The sequence below is a fragment of the Musca domestica genome, unplaced genomic scaffold (genome assembly GCF_030504385.1).
Source record: "Musca domestica strain aabys unplaced genomic scaffold, Musca_domestica.polishedcontigs.V.1.1 308, whole genome shotgun sequence".
Taxonomy (NCBI): domain Eukaryota; kingdom Metazoa; phylum Arthropoda; class Insecta; order Diptera; family Muscidae; genus Musca; species Musca domestica.
The window spans coordinates 73,398-79,310 of NW_026712307.1; the positions used below are offsets into that span (position 1 = coordinate 73,398).

Sequence of the window (5,913 nt, forward strand, 5' to 3'; positions counted from 1 at the left end):
CTTTTTCAATCTTATTTAAAATAAAAACATTTAATATATACCATTACTTTAGTGTGATATCTACATTAATAAAACTGGACATTTTGGTTGAGGATCACCCTTGGTCCGAAGTGGTCAAATAAGGTTGGAATAGTTGGAAATTCGTTAGGAAAAGTACTGAATATGATACCCTTTGTATTTGATGAACCAGTAAATTAGAACTCTTAGATTTAGCATGAGGATCACTGATGGAGTGTTTGATAGATGTACCAAAGGATTTTCGAAATTCGCAGTACATATGTACGAAAAGTACTAAAATGTAGTACATTACTACAAATAATGTTTGTTCATTTTTTGTTTTTGTTAAGTTTTTTTGTCTAATTTTTTTTGGAAATTAAGAAAACAATATACTTAAATTTCTTATTATTGCATTTTTATTTGCTTTAATTTTTCTCTTTTTTATATATAATTTTTATAAATAGTTTTAATTAAAATGCATTGAGGAAAGCCCATTGCTTGGAATCCTTTGACATTTTCATCTATCTTGCTCTCTGTAACAATGTTGCTGGGTAGGTAGTCCGATGATAATACTTCCCACACCTTTACACAAAACTCATTAAATATGACGCAGACAGTAGCTTTGGATGCGCCAAAAAGGCGTCCTATTCTAGCGTATTCGGTGGAAGACCTCAAAGTGTACTACAAAGCTATAGCAACCCTTTTTTATTGGAATGCGCTTCATGAAAGTAGTGTCCCGCTTTTCTATGGAACGGAGTCGTTGACATAGGATTCCAAAACATTCTCGAATCATCCGGAAGCTTTCTTTAAAAAAACTGTCTGTACATCTGGGTATATCCAATTCAAAGAATTTCCCTTGCCGTTCCTGCATTATTTATATGAAAACGAGATAGAATGTATCAACCGGATAGTAACAAAATAAGGCAGGACTTACGAATTTCCATATTCTCCTGGACGCTTTTAAACTGTTATGCTGTTCGCTACGTTTTTTTTATTAAAATTATAATTTTGAACAAAATTTTCTTTTGTTCAAAATTAATATATTGCAGATATTATCTGTTTTTCTGCATTTGAGCACAACATTGGATAAAAAGGTTTTCGAAAATTTCAATTTTTTTCCATTTTAACTTTATACCCTCTCAACGGTATATGCAACAAGCAGGGTTAACCCACTAGATCTATAAAACCCACTGGGTTAACCTTTAATACTGTAAACGTACTTTAAGAGCATTGTAATTCCGAGCCGCATGAACTGCCGGGACCATGGCAGAAGAATACAGGTAGATGCATCAACGCTTGGGAGCATTGATATGTCAAAAAATTTAAATGTTTTTTTTTCAAATATAAGTAGATTTTTATATGTTTTCTTATACTACGTCATTCGGAGGCTATTATAATTTGCGTTTTTCAACAATTTTTACAAATTTAAATAATTTTTCATTCAACATTTTCAATTCCAAAATTGGTTTGACAGTTCATTGTCCCAGCAGCTGCGTCGATGCGTCTACCTACATTCTTCTACCATGGCCGGGACTTTCCTTAACTAGGTGGTTAGCGCTGCATTTAAAAGGCATGTTGCCTACACTGGAAGTATTTATTGGTAGTGAAGCGGAAAAGTATTAAAGAAACAAAAAATTATCGGAACCGTATTTTTCATATTTAAATGAACATAATTATGATATATTAATTACACATTGCACACGTCTTACTCTGTTAGAAAATTATCTCAATGATATTTTTTAATTCTGGCAAAAAATAAGTTCCATAAAAAAATGACTTAATGAATTTAGCTTTAAAGAATTGACTGACTTTATTTTTAATTTAATGTGCCTTCCACATAGCTTAACAGCTGCAGAAAAAACATATTTAACTTAAGTTTAACAAAAACTAAACTTAGAAATGAACTGAAATCATTAATGTTATGCCTTGTTAATAATTAAAGTTGTTGTTTTTGTTATAATTATAAAAAATTGTTAGTAACTTGAAATTTGCATGAAATTTTTTTACTCAATGGCAACTGTGTTTTCGAATATACAATAACAAAACTTCTGTTGTCTAACATGTTGTAATTATTACAGGTAACTGCAAGTCCAAGCTGATTTAGCTCTATAGTAATACCAGTGTCAAACTCGATATGACGTTTTGCGATTTAATTCCATTTCTTGATATACAATGGGTATACCCTTTTTTGCTATAAAATTTCACTGCAGGGCAATGTGAACATATTTTTTGCCTAATAATAGAAACAATTGCCGTTGTACTTAATAAAACGCTAAAGGCGATGGTTCGGAAACCATTTCTGCGGTTGAGGAACAGCGCCACCACGTTAGATAACATATTCGTATATTTCATGTTTCCCATGCTGTTTGGTTTCAACTTTAAAGGGATGTTGCATTTTCCACGATTTTCTCGCGATTGCTTCAAGAGTTGAGAGATTAGAACCAACAGCTAACAACTATACATTCAGGGGAATGATGTGAAAGCCTTAAAATTAAATATTTTAAGAATCATTCTTCTGCATTTTCAATTTAATAATCCAAATTCCAAAGATTTATATTTTTGAAATTAAAATAATTTATTGAAAATTAATTATTTTGTTTACATTTTTGGACACATAACTCTGTATTACGTACAAAAACAAATTTGCATGTGGTTGTTGTACAAGAATACAGGCAGATGCGTGTCCGTGGAGTCCAGTTTTTAATGCATAGTAATAGATAATAATGACAAATAATTAAAAATTACAAATAAATAAGCTCTTGATAATGTTGAAAAAAAACCAACGAAACGTCGTGCAAAAAATGAAATAAAATCTTATTTTCATTCTAAAAATAATCTGGCCAAAACTGCCGGATAAAAACCAGTAATAAATAATTAAGTTGTAGTTTTTTTAGCGAAATAAACCTTTAGAGATATAAAGAACATGATTTTGAAAAGAAATGTTGACCTTTCATTCAGTTTTCGCGGTTTTCAATTATTTGATCAAAATCAATGCAACAAGTTATTCGGTTTTTTTATTGTTTTGATAGTAATTCTGACTTTACACGCCAAACAGGCAGACCCTTATATGTACGCAATAGGAAAACGAGGATATAGGTACTGTAGCTACCCATTCCGTGGAAAAATTCGACAAAAATCATCAAAAAACCGAATATTGGGATACACCGTTATATGGAGGCTATACAAAAACGTGGACGTATATATACAATGTTCCGCCGCCAAAGACAGAAACCATTACGGACTACAAGTGCCAATTTTTGGACAAATCCGTAACAAATGTGACTAAAACCATAAAAATACCGAATATCGGGAGTTCCGATTATATGGGGGCTATAATAAATCGTAGGCGGATATATCTCATATTTAATACCAACCATCTTAGGAACAAAATAAATTTTTGTACCAAATTTTGAAACTCTACGCCAAATAATGTGGGGTGTATCGTAATTTCAACAGACAAGCAGATAGACGAGCATCGTTAAGTCGACTTAGAATTTTATGCTGATTATTAATATGCATACTTTATGGGGTCTACGACGAATGTACCCTACTTTGCAAGGTGTAGCGTATAATAAAAATATAGAAACAAGGCACTTATGTAAGATTTCTATGCTGACTCCATGTTAGAAGAATATAGGTAGATGCATCAACGCTTGGGAACACTGATATGACAAAATTGTTGAAATGTTTTGTATACAATAAGTAGATTTATATAAGTTTTCTTATACGACACAAATTGGAGGTTGTTATTATATGCACTTTTTTTACAAATATCAACAATTTTTCTTTCAACATTTTTAATTTCAAAGTCGGTTTGACAGTTGATTGTCTCAGCAGATGCGTCGATGCATCTACCTGTATTTTTCTACCATAGCTGACTCCAAACCACGTTTCCATGTAAACAGATTAATGTATTTCATTTTTCACTCTGGCAATGTCACACACATCTTGCCATCATACCGTACGTTATATTTCAAGATTCCCCCTTAGTTTTTCAATATTTTCATCTGGCAGTGCCCAAGTATTTGTTACCCATTATTTATCTTTGAGTTGTGGTGTTGTTGTTTAGTTGGAGTGGAGAATTAAACAGTTTTATTTGTGTTGTGTGTGCGGCGTTCAACGGTCGGTTCGCGTACGGAAAAATGTCCATGCTAATCTCCAAGTCAAAAGTCCCAACTCAGCAATAACTTTGCAAATAACACTGCAGTGTAGCCAGACAAAAATCTAAAGAATACAACAAAATAAAATTAAAAGCAAATATTCCAATTAGATTTTTCTAATCAAATAAGAGAAATTGGGCAACGTGAAGCTACTAATAAAGCCGCTGAAAAAAACGATTGGTAAAACGCTATCAAAAAGTGAAAGAATAACAACAAAAAATGTTTGCTTTTGGATTTAACAAAAGAAACAAAAAAGAAAATTTTTGCATGAGATAGAGAAATGAGAGCAAAGAATCAAAGAAACCTTTTCCATTTGCACAGTGTGTTTTGTTTTTCCTCCCAAAAAGTGTTTATCTCTCAATGAGTTCTCGTGTGTTGTTTTGTGCCAAAAACAGAGAGAGCAAGAGCGCCAATTATATGTGTACAAGAGTGTGTGTGCGAGTGTTGCAAATGAAGTTTTAACATCGTCGTTTGTGTTTGACTAAACTTGGCCGTCATTTCAGTGTTCTCGTGGATGATAGACGGATGTTTTGTATTTAAGTGTAAAGAAAATCAAAGAATTTCCTTAATTATTTAAAATTAACGAAATAATTGAAGAAAAAAATATAAAATTATGTGATTTGTTGAAGTGACTAAAGTGTGCTTTCAATAGTTTTTTCGGCATTTTGCAGTATATCGCCATTGCCGTGTGCACCTGTCGTCGTGTTTGTTTGATTGGTTGATTGTACAACAGACAACAAAGAGGAAGCACAACTATTCAAACTGTCCTCTGTCTGACAACTGTCATCTCGCCAATTAGCCTTGCCAAAGTTATTTCGTTTTGTTGTCTGGCTCATTTTTTCTACTTTGTGCAAAGTAGGAAGGCATACGGAAAAAAGGGAAGAATAAAATAAAAGAATTAAGAAAATAGCAATAACAACGTATGAGCCTGCTACCCGGTATAATTTTTTGTTTTCTATTTTCTTTCTCATCGGAGAAAAAACAACACATACAACAACAACCACTTCAAGTGGTCCGTCAGCAGCAGCAGCCCCAATAATAATCAAAATACAACAACAATAGCCGCATAACAGACGCAGCGCTGTCGTCGCTCTTCAACAACAACTATTAAAACATAAAGCCAATTGTGTTTGTTTGGCGCTCTTCATCAATTCTTATATTTATTTGCGAAAATCAGTATCAAGGGTTACCGTGTTTGTTAAAATTAAATAATTTTTTATTGTTTTCAATAATTTTTTGTTTTCTTTTTTTATGAAATCTAGTGCTCGTTGCAAATTAATTTTGAAAATTGTGTTGCCAAACAAATTATTAAATGATTGTGAAAAAATTCTAGAAAATTAAAACTGATTTATGTGATTTATTTAGTGTCAAATTAAACCATTTATGTGAAAAAAAAACCTGCGTGGAATTTAAACTAAAACTGCTACTTTTATACAAATTCAATTGTGGATCATAAAAATAAGGTAATGGAATTTTTTGAAACTTTTAATTAAATAACATTAAATTTCTGTGTAAAAACGCCCTTTGAATGTCTAAAGCCAAGGTCCTAATAGATATGAGGGCTTATGTTTCATTTAGGGCAACCTCTTAGATCGACCTGAAAAGTTCATCATAGATAATCCTTGTTCAACTGATCACAAAGACAAAAAATTTTTGTAGTAAATTTTTTCCTGGTTGTATTAATGATAGGACGGGGTTCTACAGATTCTGTTTCTATAATATGAGTATGATTTGAAAGTTTATATCACAGTCATCG

At 32.1% G+C, this 5,913-nt stretch overlaps 1 long non-coding RNA gene across 1 annotated transcript; it reads left to right on the forward strand.

Annotated features, from left to right (window-relative positions):
• The first annotated feature begins 4,061 nt into the window (after window positions 1-4,061).
• LOC131803550 (uncharacterized) lies at window positions 4,062-5,554 on the forward strand. The gene is made up of 2 exons (XR_009342644.1): window positions 4,062-4,699; window positions 5,420-5,554. It is a non-coding gene; the product is annotated as an uncharacterized LOC131803550 (long non-coding RNA).
• Window positions 5,555-5,913: the final 359 nt, after the last annotated feature.